The 17,914-nt window shown below is 29.9% G+C and overlaps 1 protein-coding gene and 1 long non-coding RNA gene across 2 annotated transcripts in view; one reads left to right on the top strand and one right to left on the bottom strand.

Annotated features, from left to right (window-relative positions):
• The window catches only part of CARPA (Carbonic anhydrase-related protein A), a 626,351-nt gene that overhangs the window by 530,503 nt on the left and 77,934 nt on the right, over positions 1-17,914 (top strand). The gene's annotated exons all lie outside the window — the stretch shown is intronic.
• LOC143190516 (uncharacterized) overlaps positions 6,448-17,914 on the bottom strand; it is a 33,480-nt gene continuing 22,013 nt past the window's right edge. Inside the window, exons 3-4 of the long non-coding RNA XR_013004262.1 lie at positions 6,645-6,748; positions 6,448-6,585 (exon numbers count right to left, since the gene is read on the bottom strand). This is a non-coding gene — a long non-coding RNA (uncharacterized LOC143190516). The remainder of the gene's footprint in view (positions 6,586-6,644; positions 6,749-17,914) is intronic.

Here is a 17,914-nt window from a genome sequence, read left to right as displayed (position 1 = left end):
ATTAAATACAGTATATTTGGTTTTATTTACTTTTGCGGTTTAGTGCGTTACTACCGCTTAATTATGAATGTATCCTAAACATATATCGGGTACAGTGAAACATTAGATGTATTTTATATTTATTTTAGTTCCCGATACTCATTAGTAAAAATGTGGAGTATTAATCTAAATAGGCGTTAAAAAATTCATTCTAACTATCAAATTCAACGATTTTAACAATTAATCGCCTACCAGGTTGACTCCTGATTTGTCTACTAGATGCAGACACCAATGATGGCCACTCGATCTAATCACGCTTGATATAATCACCCAAATTTGACAAAAACGAAGTCCAACAAACACTATTTGAAATCTATGGTGATGCTGCTTTATCATATCCCAATCATTATCTTATCTAGACTGACTTGTATGTCTACAAAGATTTTCCATGTAGGATTTTGTATTCTTACCTTATAGCACAATTATAGATAATTACAAAATTTACATTAATTGCAAAATTAATATAAATTTACAACCATGCACCATCAGGTTTCGAACCTACGACTCTTACAACAGTGGCAAAAACTGTCCAATCGCCATGACTACCGTGCTATCCGCAGTCGCCAAATAATCGCAGGTTTTGGTTGAAAGTATTTAAAAGTGGTCATATTGATGCCAATTACAGAGCACTAAAAAACTTTAAAAGCAATAAAGTGAAAGACATATCGGACCAAAATCTATCTTATTCTTTTCTCACAATTTTTCAGAAAGTTTAGCAGTTCATCAATGAACTGTCACCAGGCATGTACATTTAAAATGAGAAAAAATAGCTACTACACCAACTACCATTTCAAACCGTTTTAACATTATGGTTTCATTGTTTAACCCATAACAAAAAATTGTTTTCTGTAGCGTATTGAGATTGACGACAACAAATATACCTGCAAAAATCTCAAGCGCAAAAAGTCATGAGTCCTGGAGAGCCATCCACATCGACACTGAAGCAGAACATTGATGCCGACAAAATCTTGCTATGGGTACGGTGGGAAGGTGTAGTGAATTACAAATTGTTAAAATCGAATGAAACTGTTACTGTAGGTGTCTACCAGCTTCAGCTAACAAATTGAACAACGTATTGTTGCCAAAATCACGACCAATAGCGAGTAACAAATGCAAAGTTATCTTCTTGTATAACAGCGCTCGTTGCAAGATTGATCTATGAAGGGCACACCATTGAAGCTCGAATTAAAAGTTATTCCGCATCCAGCGGACTCACCACATCAAGTACCTTCTAATTACCACTTGCTAAGATCTATACAATTTCAAAATACTAAAGAAGTACAACAATGGATCGCCAATCACAAACAAATTACTACGAAACCAATATAGTTCTTCTTGTTAAGGTAAAAATATGATCATAATAAGTGCAAGTGCCTGATATAAGAACATAAATATGTATATTTAAGACACCACAGTTCATTTCTAAATCAATGTCTCTTTAATACGAAAATCATCCTGACTCATTTAGATATCACCAAAATTATATTTACATATCTGCTACATATATTATTAACAATTTTAGAAGGACCGATTCCAGACTGCCTTATTAGAGTATTTGCCAGGTATATCATTTTGCAAATTATTTTTAACGATATGCAAACATGTTATTTGAATGAACTAATAAATAAACTATTAAATATTAAACTAGTTTTACCATTCGTATCTTGTTTTCCGAATAGCCAGGTTCAAAGCCGTTGGGCCCAGGAGGCCAACCACAACACGTTGTTTATAAATTTATTTTATTTAAACTAATAATAAATATTATTAGTTTAAATAAAGCAAAAATCATTGAAAAATATTATTAGGCCTGTATTATTAATTATATTATTATAAATTAATTTTAAAGGTATTACAATAGATGCTATTACTGTGTATTAGATCGTATCGGGTACCTTTACACGAACCGGCTTCATTTTTGCCATTTCGACGAAGTGTAAATAAAAAAATGTTTACTGCATTCAAGATGTCTGAACCTGTATCGAGTAAATCGTATTTGCGGGATGTTTTAATTTTTACGTCAATATGAAGAAAAAAGCGGCTTACGGCAACTATCCTCCATCGATTTCAGTACGAAATACTAGTTCCGACATTTTAAACGACAAGACAAAGAGAGCGACAAATATGAGGAGTTGAAGGCATTACTCGATGAAACATCGATGAGGATAGATACTGACTAAAATAAATGCGTTTGAGTGGAGTACTGCTCGAAAAACCGCTGGAATACGGGCAAACACGCGATAATATTTTTCTTTCTCATGACAACATCTGACCACATGTTGCTCAATCCATGAAAATATACTTGGAAATATTAAAATGGATAGCGTTATCCGCCATATTTTCCAGAGTTTGCTCCTTCTAATTACTAATTGTACCGACACCTAAGTCGTGATCTGTCTGAGCCACAATTTACTTCTTAGGAAGGTACCAAAAGGTAAATCGATTTGTGAATAGCTACAAAAGATACATGATTCCTTTGAGATGGAATCCGCAAATGGCCTGAAACATGTAAAAAGGTAACAAAACATAAGAGTCCATGGAAAATACTTTGAATAAAGTGCGTTGTAGCGATTTTTCACAAAAGAGCTTAAATTAAAACAAATACCTTTATAATTTTTAGACCTTATTTAAATGTATACTTTTAATAGCACTAGAAAATTTAATATAGTCTACTCTGTATAATATATTGATCTTGTTCATTGGAAATCAATTAATATAAAATACTTTATAATGAAAAAACTCAACCGACTTAATAGATAAATAAGGAACTCACTAAAAAGTAACATTTGATCAAACTTAGATCTGTAACGCAAAAAAAACGTTTTAAAATAAAATGTATACCTAATAATCGTTGTAATAACTAAATAAAAAAATAAAAACAAAACTTATTTAAACTATCTACTACACGTATTTTATATTCTACTATATACACACGATTTATCTCAATACCTACCTAAACCCATTTATCTATTTACAATATTATTTTAAGTACTACCAATTGATCACTTTGAAGTCGGTGCCGTGGTTTTGAAATACGTTTTTTTTTATATTTTATTAACAGTATAATGGTCAAAACAGAGCCCGGCGGCCACTCGCATTTACATAAATGTAACTTTTTTAAATGCGAACTTGTGATTCTTTATTTGCCATAAATTTCCAGTGATAAGTGCAGTTTCTGATTCAGACTTTTCATATCATAGCATGAAAATATTTCAAAATTTCTACTAATATGAAATATACATTTTTCATTTTATTTTGTAAACCCCTGTGGTATCGAAACATGGGACTTCAGGTGATGTTCAGCAATATATTGCAGTCATATGGATCACTAGTTATATAATACTATGTTGCAATTATATAACATAATTGCAAATTTGATATTCATATATCTGGGCAAGCATGATCCGAATATTTTACACAAAATACAAAAATCCTAAGAATATTAAACAAAAGCTTAGATCGCAACAAACCAACTTGCCTCTGTCTCCTGTAAATACCAATTAGCTACAAATAAACTTGAAACTTATCTAGACAGTGTACTATGTTATAGTGAATTGTAAATAACAATAAGTGATGATTCCTCCAAGTTCTTTAAAAGCTAATTTTCAAACTACTGCAAAAACGAGTCATTTCAAATATTTCTTCATGGTAGTTACCCTTAGACTTAGAGGAAAAACTAATTTTGCGTCAGGAATAAAACCATTCCTGTCTCCAGCATGAACTATATGTCTGCAATGAATTATTACTTCCAAAGTTTACCTTTTTCCATCAACTTTTGTTTTCTTTACACTACAGTTATTATTATCTTTCTATGAGCGACCCAATGTACATTTCTAAAATATTTATTCCTCATATAAATATTCAAATTGATATAGATATATCAATCAGATAGATCATATATTTTAATACTTTTATATTATATTTTTATAGTGACGATATTTAGGGGATAAGCTATTTTTTACGAGATTAGTTAGCTTAGTGGAAAGATTTAACATAAATTCTAATTCTCAAAATAAACCAACGCAATAACCATTTTCTTAACCGCTTCAGAAACTATAGATATTCATATAAGATATTTTCAGCTTTTACTAAAATATTATTTGACAAAACGAAAACAAAATTATTAGCCATAATGACTATCATGGAGACATAAAAAAGATATATTTGTGTAAATTGTATAGAAATAAATATCACAAATGTACTCAATTATAATAAAATATACCGCACCCAGAAAAAAAAGGTCTAGAGTTCTATAATGTTATACGCTCAAAAAATTGCGTCCGCCCTTTTACGAACCAAATTAAGAACAACAACAAAAAAATACCAGACCCATTATATCGAACGGAAAAAAACGTGGTATAAATATTTGGCTTATGCATATATTTTACGGCGAATAACTTGCAATAACGCCGACAGTAAAAGACGTTATCTTCCATCATACTCCAAGTGAATGAAAATGCGACACAACAAAGGGACCATTTAAATGTTAAACACATTCACCGAGTGGGAAAATTTATTTTAACGATTCGCGAGCGGACCAAGAACGGACACGCTCTCCTAATTTACGACCATTATGCATCTTAATTTGACCTTAGCGGACTGTTCCATCCTGATAAATACCCTCCAACAAATATTTTCTGGAAATAATTGAAGATACTATGCAAATAACATGTACGAGTAGGCTCCAGTATAATCATCTAAAAATAGTTATTGATTCATGATATTTTCGAGCATATCATTTGTTCCATTGCTTTATTATTTGTTTGTTCTATACTATTTGTCGGTGTTCATCCAGAGCTATTAATTATTTATTAAAACCAAATGGAGTATACAACGATTTTTCTTAGAGTGATAACTAAGGCAAATACAAAATGACATATAATCATAAATAAACAAATAATAAATATTCATACATAAATAGTATAATAAAGATAATTTCTAATTAATATTAATTAGATTACTAATGAGTTAATTAACATGATATATTATTATTTGAAAATGCCTCAAAACTAATTCAAATTCCTTTTCATTGAGTAGGTTAAAATAAAGTAGGGAAAAATCTCAAAAGCCTGCTCCATTAATGGAACTCAACAATTGCTTCGAAGACAGAAAAACACTTACGTCATTTGAATTGATGACGTCAAAACGTCACAATGTTGCCGCATCAACTCTGATTTTTAATTCATTTGGGTTTAGACATTCAACAAAATCCTAAATTAACTAATAAAGAGAATTAAACAAAATAGAGTTATGAAATATAATTTATTTTCACATTATAATACAGTAGTATTAAATCCACAAATAATTACACTATTATAATGGTTTGTAGGTTAGGGTTGTGTTTTATTATATCTGCATTAACTATTTTCCATGCATATTTACGAGGTTGGGGTTTAGGCACTTTTTTATGTAGTGGTATCCCCTGCAGGCTTACTCCATCTATTTAACAGTTATATATACAAGTAATATATTTTACCTTCATTAGGGAACATATTTATCTTTGATGTTTTGTTCTTGTTTCCTTCGGTACAGTGTTTCCTTGTCATTTTCATATCACTGTATTTCTCCTTTGTTTGCTCTGTCACTACCTGTATATATATTTCTTGATAAAACTATATTCAATCACTGCATTCTACCTAATGCATTTACCATATATATTCCAACAAACCTTTATATATTCTGAACAATTACACACATATCTTTGTACTTAAATTTTTCACACTCTACAATAATATTTCCTACAGTTTTCGTATATTAATTATATACTCACCTTTAGTTGTTTGCACTCTCGTCACGCTGTCCTAAAAACTGTCAGTATTGAAGCATAATCACATAATCAGAAAGTATAAAGCGAATAACTAAGCTGTTAATTTCCAATATATCTAACAATTGTTCATGATTTCATCTTTTGTTAATTGTTTCTTCTTCAAAATCATTCAAACTGAAGGTGATATTAATCATTCCTGTTTCCAGCATCAAGACAAATATATCTGCAATGAATTATTAGTAAACATTATGACTAGTAAGACCTAATTAACTGTTATTCCAACGTTTACCTTTTTCTATCAACTTTTGTTGCCTTAACATTATTTGTCATGAGTGCGAATACCATTAGGTATATTGGTCCCATTCTGAAATATCCATGTCTTATCTAAATGCACAAATTGAAATAATAAATCTTCCTGAATTTTAGTATATGCTTTTAAACTTTTAAATTCTTTTACTATTTCTGGACGTTCCATTAGACATCTTCGTCGGTTATATTTACGCCTTTAAATCCTATATTACTCAACAGTGTATGAAAGGATGTTCTAAATCCCTCAAAGAGCTGCATATCCCTAAGCTTTCTAATGGATACCATGTGGAAATAATTGCATTAAATTATGTCGATATTGAAAAAAACTACTCACTGTTCTTCATATATTTGATCTTTGATAGAGGTAACAACAAGCTGATTTTGATTCGTCACCCGCTTCGTATGAGGATGGTTTCTTTTTGGGTACATCCAAGATGATATTTTTCATTTTTCGTATTTATATATCAGTTCGCCTAAAAATATTTTCAATAAAAACAGCGGCAACTTAACATTTAACATTAAAAATGCTTACCATTATCTTGTTCCTGTTCGAAGTAACTGATTAGAAACCAAATATGTTCTGCCTGGCTTCAGCATTCTCAATCATAGTCAAAATAAGTACCGATTTGAAATGTACTAAAACAAGCAAAGCATTAAAATAACGTTTGTCAGTTTAAAACTTGTATTTTAAAAGGTTTAAATAATACTTTGATTATTATTTATTTCGATTACATGTTCGAAGTTATCATACAGTATTATGTCACTTTCTAATTAGAATAAAATGAGAAGGATAATATTCTAAAACGCATTTACAAATTGCGATAGGCAATACATTAAATATATTAATGACGCGAGTTCACTGTTATTTTGAATAGACTATACATTTGTTGAACTACATGAAGAGAGACGAGAAATATATATAAATGGATATCTAAGATGCTGCTTGAAGTAGTACTCCAGTAATTAAGAGTACAATTAAAGAAATTAATTATACGAAAGACATCAAGAAAATGGTAGTTGAAAAACGAAAGCTACAAAAAAGATTGCAACGAAACGCTTATAACTATCTGAGAAATCTAATAGATGACAAAAAAACCCAGTATTCGCTCTGGAAAGCAGCCAAACACCTAAAATGATCATGTCTACATATTGCATCACACATCACACACCTACAAGAGACCTAAATGAAAATTGGTCCTGCAACGGTTAAGAAAAAGCAGAAGCATTTTCTGATCAAATAGAAAAAAAACCTACAAACCAAATGAAACTGATGCGGAGTATAATTCTCCGGACATAGAACGTGAAAATTCAATTAGTCAAGCCGAAAGAACTAAACAAAGTTACTAAAGTTGACATTAATCCAAAGATATCACTAGACATTTACTTAGTAGCATAACAATTGCTACAAAAACTACTGAGAAATAAAATTATAAAATTCAACAACTTTATCAATCCACCATTTCTGTTAAAAGACGTTTGGAAGATAGTTGAAATTATCATGATCCCAAAATTTGGAAAATCACAAAATTAAATAAAAGCCTACTAACCTATCTCACTATTATCAGTAACATCTAAGGTATTTGAAAAACTTAACAAACATTCGACAATTATCTAGGTGTATAGAATAACAGATGTAATTGAAAAAGCCTCTATGAAGGTAAAAAAGTATGCTCAGCATTATTTTTAGATACAGTCCAAGCCTTCTATAAAATATGACATGACGTTCTTATTCATAAGCTACGTAAGTTATAATGTTATTGAAACAACACAGTGAACTATTGAAATTTTACATTACAGCCTGAATATATAGAGTCAAACATGAGGAAGCCTACTTTACATTAAAAGGAGCGAAAACAGGCGTAACTAGGAAGTGTATTGGGGCCAATTATTTACCTACACTACACATGTGATATACCACAAATGGAAAATATTGCTATGACTACATTTGCGGATGATACTGTGAGTCTTGGCGTCGGAAACTATAGGAAAAGCCACACGAAAATTACAACTGGCAAGTGACTGTAAGTACTACTGACAAGTCAATAATTGGACCCAAACTTAATTTATAAGAAAAATAAAATTAAAGAAAATAGATCTGTAGTTGTACAGTTTACGTATAATCAGATACCTCAAGCACCAATAACAATAAATAACACTATTATTCCAGTAGTATCCAAATATCTCGGAAAAAATCTTGATGCAAAACTTCGCTGGAAGGAACATGTAAACAAGAAAAGGAAAGAACTGGAATTGAAATATAGGAAATTATATCAGTTAATTGGAAGAAAATCACAATTATCGTTACATAACTTTATATATAGACATACAGAATTCCATTAAAGGGATGTTCAGCGAAAACTAATATAAACACATGTTTTTGAAAACAATATCCTGAGAAGTATTATAGATGTAACGACGTACTACAGGATATATTCCTTACACCGAGAGTTTTCGATACCAACTGTCATAGAGAAAATCAAGAGGATTGCTAAGATACATGAGGGCAAACTTCACCCTCATGTCAATCTCGATCGAAGTAACATAACTATTGAATAACACCAAAACAGGACACAGACTGAAATAAACCAAACCATTAAATATTGTGTTGTGTAACATAGCGAGGTGTATTTAACAGAAAAACAACTATGTTAATACATAAACTCCTTCTTGATATATACCTAGATTTAATTAAATTAAAAAATTGGAAAAATAAAAACAGCGTTTGAGGTTCTTCTTTAAAAGTCTTACTATTTATTACCGCAGTAGTAAACATAAAAGTATTGTTTTAGACACTGAATTAGTATGAATATTTTAAACAAGCTGATAGAAGTCGACTGTGGAATCTGGATGTAAAATATGACCAAAATTCTTAATTTCAAAACAATAATAAAGATAAATTTAAAATGTTAATAATAAATTATTACTACTGGATACGAAACTTCTTGTTTTCTTCATACTATATGATATAAATGTAAAATACTTTTCTGCAAGCTATATTTTTGTACAAACTTTGTCCTAGTCATAACGAATACACAAAAAAACTATCAACTTCTGAAGTTATGCTATATTATTTATATAGATTTGGTTATATATTTTTTATCAAAAAGTGACGTTTAGTGTGTGTATTATTAAAATAACACAACAATAATTTATTCATATATCTGACAAATCACTAGGTCGCCGCCCTTCATAATATATGAGCGTATAAATCGACCATGGCCGATTAATAGCTTATTGATTTTAGTTTGTTTAGTTCTAGGAATACTAGGTTATAGTAGCTGGTAAACATTTAGTTTCACTTGGTTAATTAACCACAGTTTTTTAGCGTCGTTACGAATCTATTATTCCAGCTATATTAACTTTTATAGCAATTGTTTTTTATTAATTAGCATTATGGATGATTGAAAAATATTATCAAGAGTAAACGTATCATAAATAACAAATGTTGTGTCAATGTCCTTTAAAGGACAAAGAACCAGGACATATGATTTCATACGTAGCAAATGAGGCTCATTATCTTAATTGAAAAAAAAAGTTTCCTTTAGAAAGTTTGATTTTTTTTATTTTTTAGTATAATTAAAAGATTTAAACACCGCAAAGGTGATATTATCGATAGTAATTTTTTTAGATTTGGATAATGAATTTGTTTGACTTGTAATCACTTGTAACAAAATGTATAATGTATCCACACAATAAAAGACTTTTTTCAGTCAATATATCTAATCACAACATTAAAAATTCAATTTTTAGATCGATCTTAAAATTTGCTACACCAAAAAAAGAAGATATAAATACTACAGAAAAAAGGCGTTTTTTTCAGTATGTCCATTATTCTCATCTAGTTATCAAATATCAAAATATTTCTTGACAAAAGACAATAATAGATAGTTGTAACCAAATCGACAACTGGAATATGATGAAACAACATTACCATAAGTTTCTAAAATTTTTAATGGGCTTCGATGCTTATTAATTATATCGGAAATGCCATTTTGAGCGTTTCCTGACTAGCGCCTATGTATACTGAACAACTCAATAAATCTAAGTGACAAACTGATATTGCATGCAGAAAATGTTAAAACCATCGAATTTAGTAGTTAGATCAGAATGTTTAACTATTGTTTACATTGTACTTAGCTTTTCATCAATAGATATCAGCTGATGAAAATACATGCAACCGTCTAATATTTAACACTATAAAGATAAAGAAAAACTATATACATAAATTAATAATCGGCAACATACATGATATACAACGAGATAATGAAAGGTTAGCTATAAAAACAGAAAATTATTGAATAAATTAATAACTTTAACAAAATATTATATATATATATATATATATATACATATATATATATATATATATACATATATATATATATATATATATAATATTAATATAAGACATTAAGAACCAACTGATAGTTAAAACATATGCTGGCTGTAATGTACAAAATTTGAAAACCCAACAATAATTACTTGACCGTGTTAATAATTAATAAATTCGGTTCTTTTTAATTTCAGTGGTATTGACAAGTACTTTGCCAAACACGGAATTCGATCGTTAGCTACAAAGCGACGATAAAAACGAAAGAATTGGTCCGAACGAACGCACGTAAACTGTATTTCAATTAGAAGGAATCGATAACACAACCCATAAAAAAATCAGTGCACTTACACAGTTTCTTGTACCCTTATTTGTTAAAAAAAAAGATAAATAAAAAGAATATTAAGCAGAAATTATCATTATAACGAGTTTGTTTTAATTTTGAAGGACTTAAGTGAGGTTCCATAATTTGACAAAGTATCAAATCACAACAAAAATTATCTGATATTAATCTAAAGATTAGCAATTTTGAACCAAAATTAGTGTAATTTCCGACAAGTTCAGATTTGATTTTGTAACTTGGATAGATCTGCAGTTGAAGTTCATGGATTGTTAGTCAAAGCATGTGGTAAATTTAAATGAGAGAAGTTTCTGTCGTTGGTTTCAAACATTTTAAGAATAGTTAATTCAACTGAGAGTGTAAAGAAACCAGTATTTAGAAGCTCAAATCCAACAAATACTACAGGGATTCTCTATAGATACCAAACTCAAATCTTTGAATTTAGCAGTCAACAAAGAACGGTTATTATAAAAGCCGAACCTACATAAAAACCTTCATAAAATAAACCTTGGATAGACGTGCAAAAATCCCTTTATATACGTCATATTCACCAGCCGTAGCTCCATCTGGTTACTACTTGAAATTGATATGAAATATAACTTACAATTGCTGAACGATAAGAAATACTTTGAAGAAAATATTTTCTTGTCGTTTTTTATAATAAACCTTAAAATTTGATAAAACTATTACGCTATTGTATACCGAATACAATAGGTTACTGAGTTATACAATAGTGTACAAAAGGGTTATTGATGCATTATTATCAGCCCAAATGATGAGGTAGTACAAACCAACAAACAAAATATTTTTGGAAAACGTGTATTTGTTAAAAATTGTTACATGTTACATTTTTTGCAAATTAAATAGTTACTAGTGAAATTATTAGTTAAGTAGTGAAACAAGCGGTCGTTATACAAGCAGAAAGATAAACTGGTTTTACTACCATACACCCTATATATCATACTTTCCGGCATTGTTCTTCTGTTTTCTTTTACATAAAAATAATCTAACCTAGTCATGTATTGTTCATTTGAAATATAGTAACGATCAATGTATAAATCCTACCCAAAACTACCTACTCCTTAGGTATTTTATTCTATATAATCATTCTATAAATTCATGCATTATCCAGCGATATTTGTCTTCCAATATATAAAAACCACAACTTGTTTGTTTGTAACCGTATGGATTAATCCGCTGATATATGGAATTGGAGTCAATAATAATTGTATATGATTGTAATATGAAAATAAATGGAAAAAAGGAGCTAATAATAAATCAAACGCATTTGTCATCTGTCAGTTTTGATGATATTTACTTAGGAGCCAACAAATTAGACCTGATTTTCATTATCAAATGTAAAAGAAATATTATAGATAGTTAACGCATATGAGCTGGCCATTGAAAACACCATACAATAATAAATAATAAGAAATAATAACAAGTCATTATACTAGAAAAAATTGGACAAAATATCTTCATCGTATTTGGTCTTGCTGTAGAATCCATGAGCACTAACATATTAATGCTTAAAAGGGTGGGAAAGTACTATCCCACTTATAATACTCATTAGAAATAGTCTTTTCAGTTTCTGACTTATATTGGCCAATGTCACATGGTCCGACACAAAACAAATATACAGTAAAACGTTCCTATTTCCCATATATTCGGTTATTTCTGACCTCTCGGCAAATTAAATTTACGTTGCTCTAAAATAACTTTGTTGAAATAACAAAATTATTGTCAATAAATAATTACTATAAAAAATTAACACTTGACAATTTGAAAATGCTCATATTGAAAGTGGTATAAGGAAAAAATTAGTATAGTAAAATGTTGCACTATTCTAGCACTAACTTGTAGATTATCATCTAACCAATGGACATGTACGTGAAATAGTATGAAAACACAATTTCCTAGAAAATTAAATCAAAGATAATAATAAAAATTTGTTATACTTTTACATATTTCTATAATTTTGTAAATGTTAGAACAGGCTAAACATACAAGACTTATTTATATTGTATTTTCTTATTGCTGTAGTTCTATTGTATTATTATATGAATAAACCTGTATGTTATTTGTTGTGTCGTCATTTAAAATGATTATAAAATGTATATATATATATATATATATATATATATATATATATATATATATATATATATATATATATATATATATATATATATATATATATCCATGTGTATTATTGTCCTTATCAGATAAATAATGAAAATAGTATAATATATAACTAATGTAAATCCAACATCATATTACAAAATTCATTACAAGAAATCAAATGACATCAATAAGGCAACACTTCAACAAGAGCACTACAAGGTATTTTTTTTATAAATATTTCAGAGTCACAACTGATCACAACAACCTGTATTCAATTGGTGCATACATATTGAGTTTTCACAATTCCAATTTCAAATTTATAACTGCTTTGCTTGTGTTGTTTTATGATTATTATGGTTGTTTACCTTACTGTCTGTGTAGCTAAAAATCATGTTTTATTCGACCGACTCGTTTAATATTACGAGATTTTTAAACCCATTTTTATATAATTAACATTGTTAATGTATGTTATTTTTGTGTCGTCATTTAAAATGATTATAAAATGTATACAGTTCTAATATAACATTTGAAGCTGAATTCAAAATTCGCTCAATTAAACATAAACAAAATAAATTGCTTGTCCGCTGACAATAGAAAAAGAAGACACCGCCACCTGGAAGCACTTCTAAAAGGGAACTGTTAATTAACAAGCCCTGTGTCAATATAAACACATGCTGAATGAGCATTTTGATATCGGTGTGTGTGTCGGTAAACCAAAATTGCGCTAACTCGACTAGTTACGGTGTCTTGGGCCGTTCCCCAAGGAGCTTTGTTTCTTATCGCTCCCTCGTGGGAAACGATTATTCAGCACCTTTCTCTAGCCCTAGGTGTCGCTGCCGTCAAAGTCGTCTCGCAGTATTATGTTTGTTCGCCGACAATAAGATTCCTTTCGAATTTACTTGCATCTTCTAGGCGCATTTTTACTACAATTAGAGATATTTGAATAGTTCGATATATTAAACTAAATATTGTGTTCAATTTTCTACGGCCTCTTTTTTTTGTTTAAAATTATAGTACGTATTTGATCGGACCACATATATTTTAACTATTAACGTAATTTATGACATTAAATATCAAATCATTCGTTTCCTTTTTTATTTCTTCAATTTCGAATCTTCTGAAAAGGTATGACCTATAACACTTGGAATTTTTTACATAACCTTCGCTAAGACATAAAGTAATTTAGGCGCTGGTGGTAAGAATTTTTGAAGTGAATTATCAAGAAGACAACAATATCAATACACTGAAGCATTGAAAAGGTGCTAAAGATTCATCCTACAACTCTACAACAAATTCCGCGAAGTTTATCCATAATCAGTTGTTGCTAAAAAAAATTGTTTCTATACCTAATCTTATTGTGCAAGATGATTACCTTAAGTATTAGTATCACAGGCATCAATAAGATATTGCATAGTCATTTCGATCTAATGTAATTCCTATTAGATCTCGCATAATCTGATAAATGCTCAAAAACTATTTATTATTGTGTGTCAAAAAGTACATCAAAAACTGTATATAACATCTATAGGGGTAGCGAACAATGTGCTCAATACATGAACCCGAAACAAAATATTGGGCTATATTGGTGCTCCAAGTTTTAAATAATAGAAAAAAAGTTCTAAAATATGGAAAACAATAAAAACAATAAAATTAATTTCAATCATTAATACTCGCTTTTTCATTATTAAAACAGAAATATAAACAGAAACTTTCAGACCAACACTCTAACCGAACAAAAGCGACAATTTTGTGGAATTACTAAAATAAATCTAAAACTTGTGTACAACTATTGTTTAATTGAGCCAGACTGAAGTGCTACCTACGGTATAAACCGACGGTATAAAGACCTACGGTATAAACCAGAACTGCGATAACCATGATAAGTGGCAACACTTGATAAATACGACAGGTTAAGTAGGAGTTCTCATTAAAAATTATGCAAATTTTCGAAAGTTTTGCAACATGTTCACAGAATCGCGTTCATATTTCTATGGAAACTTTGAGTTTTCAATGTTCAACTTCAAATGATCATTTTTCTTATCATTTTAATTTTCCAGTTAACAAAAGTAAATAATAAAAATTGTTACTTTAATATTCCCTACGGAGAATATTGACCAGTTCTAAAAATTTCTGTATACAATTATTTCAGCTATTCTGTTCTATTGTATAACTCTAGTTAATTATATATTATTCTTTACAACATTATATTACTAATTATTTACCAATAATTTTTAGATTTTCTTAAAAGCATCATTCACACTATCAATAAGCAACTTCAATCTCGCTCTCCCCAACACTCTAGTTACAGCTAAAATAAAATATTTATATCGTGAAGAAAAACAATTAGCTGATATCAATTTAATTACATATTATTGAATCAATAACGATTTATTATTAACTGAATATTCTCTGTTCGATTTGAGGAAATTTAAACTTTATAGAACATTTCCTATAAATTCATAACAATAAATTCATATGATACAGAAATATTACATCACCAATTGTAAAAAATTCAAAATTAATTCCCAATCAGTAATGTTCCTGCATGCAGTCTAGGTATAAGTTAAGTTTTATTGATTTTGGCCACGTCAACATCTTGGGTTTTTTAGTAACTGGACCTACATCTTAACGTGGCCTACCGACTGGCGAGTCACCAACATAGAAATCATCCCAGAAGACATCCGGTCTTACCCGGCCTCTGCTTGAAACAGTCATAAATATTGAACAACCACAAACATAAATTTTACGACCTTACCTCAACACTATACAAACCTGCGACTATCGCAACAGTAGGAGGACTGTCCTGTCGCCTTTACCACTGCGCCACCAAGCCGGCTAGTCTAGGTATAGAATGACAGACTCATGCATTCTATAGTTACTCTAGATATATAAACTTCAATTTCAGTGAGTTCTTGAATCTAATTTTTAACGATACAATCATGATCATTAACTAAGAAATTTCTACTCAAATGTGCGAGCTTATAAAACCGATACAGCCGGGATAGATAAATACCATCGAAATATGAATTGAAATTAGATTATTAGATCTGAAAAAATATTAATATTTTACAATCATCGAGTCAGTTTTACCAATCAAGACAGATAATTTTGAGAATATGGAGATCAGATGAATTTCTATGAGAAACAAATGATTTTGTAAATTTTCCTAGCGCAAGTTATTTAATTTTCCTTCAATTTCTTTCTTAATAAGAATAATAATCTTATTCTATATTATATTTATAATATTTGGAGAGAATATATCAGCATTTACATTTTATTATATCTCTATTTTTATGAGAACTGGAATAGTATATTACACCACTAGGGTCGAAAGTCAAATTTTTGGCTCCTGTCGTCATAATCGCCCAAGGCGAAGCCGAGGGGAACATCACGAGCAGGACCGAGATTTCAACTTTTGGCCCATATGGTGTATACGATTTTTTTTTCATAGCCAGTCGAAAGTACGTTATTAACAACATTCAAAACAACATTGATGATTATTTTTAAGGTTAGAGGTAGCAACGTTAATGACAGCGGTAAGCAATTCGTTGTAGGGACAGAATAAATAGTCCCTAGTTACGATAATAAATACGCATAAGAAACTCTTTCTTCTCGCCGTTATAGAGGGCGCGGTTGTACTTTTCACAAGGAGTAAATGTTTCACTTTCTTCGCTGTTATTAGGGACGAAAGTACGTACCTTCGACTGAGGTATGAAAAAAAAGTTATTATTCGAGTATATGTATAACTAAAATAGACTTTCAACTATTGTAAGACTACGAACGGATAAAAATCTTATATCAGTATCAAAATCAAAAATCAAAATCAATATTGTTACGAACCGTAACCTTATAAGTTAATTTAATTGGTTTCAAGTTTTTTTTAGAATGAATATAATTGCAATAAGCTATAAATAATCATTTGGTACTCAATATTTCAAAATAATAATTATTTGTACAGTATTAATTAAGCATTAAATTTCATCTCAATATCTCACAGAAACCAGAACTCTACTTAAATTCTGAATTCTACAACACAACATATTTAATAAGCGTATGAAAGAAGGGAAAGAAACTGTAATTGCATCTTTTGCCTATTTCGAACTACCGAACACTTTTATAGAATTTGCGTGACAACATCTTGCCCTATTAAAAAGCCATTAGTTATTCATTTCCCAAGGAAGGCTCCCGTCACAACAACCGTCACTGAAAAACAATTAGTAGGGCCTTTGGGGCCCGATTGCTACGTCCATTCATCATCCGCTGATATGACGGCGTGCTTTCCAATAAGCTTGATGTTGACAATCACGGCGATACGAACCGGGCATAATTAGGCTTTCCGAATGGGGCTTCCATCGATTTCTTTTTATATCCACTCAAATATTTGAAAAATACGCCCCAATTATTTTTATTTTTTGATTTCCTCGATCAAATAATATTTAGTCAACATTACGTATACAAATAAGCCTATCACATACAATAAAAGAATTCAGCAATTACTGTAAATATTTATATTTACAAAAATGTGTATTTTACTTCAAAATTATTTTATTTCAATGGAAAGAAGAGTCGACTTATTGAAACTACTGAATGAAATGCCTTACCAGAAATACCGTATTTACCGATAAAGCATCTTTCAATTACTACTGACTCCAATTAGCTGTAGAGATAGTCCATCATGACCTGGTTGATCAGTACCTCTTAAATCGCTTGAAACGACCCGTATTTTACCTAAAAGATGGGTCATTATTATAGCTAATAATCGAATATATTTTGAATTAAAAAAGGTCAAAGACTTTCAGTTTCTCTAATCCTTGGAAGATTTATTAAAATATTAATGTAATTTATTCCAAAAAGAGGTATCTGATGAAAATTACTAGTGAAAAGAGTTATTATGCTATAGTTAATCTCAACAAAACAAATTAGATATGCTCTGTGGATTTTATGGATATAGCCAAAATCGGAACATCGTGTGGTATACTTAAAATTCTGAGTATATAGACTAAATAGA

The sequence above is a fragment of the Rhynchophorus ferrugineus genome, unplaced genomic scaffold, assembly GCF_030347505.1.
Source record: "Rhynchophorus ferrugineus isolate W39M unplaced genomic scaffold, kcgeb_rfMv2 rfM2, whole genome shotgun sequence".
Lineage (NCBI taxonomy): Eukaryota > Metazoa > Arthropoda > Insecta > Coleoptera > Curculionidae > Rhynchophorus > Rhynchophorus ferrugineus.
Note: the sequence above shows the minus strand (reverse complement) of the source record. Positions and strands in the feature narration are given on the sequence as shown.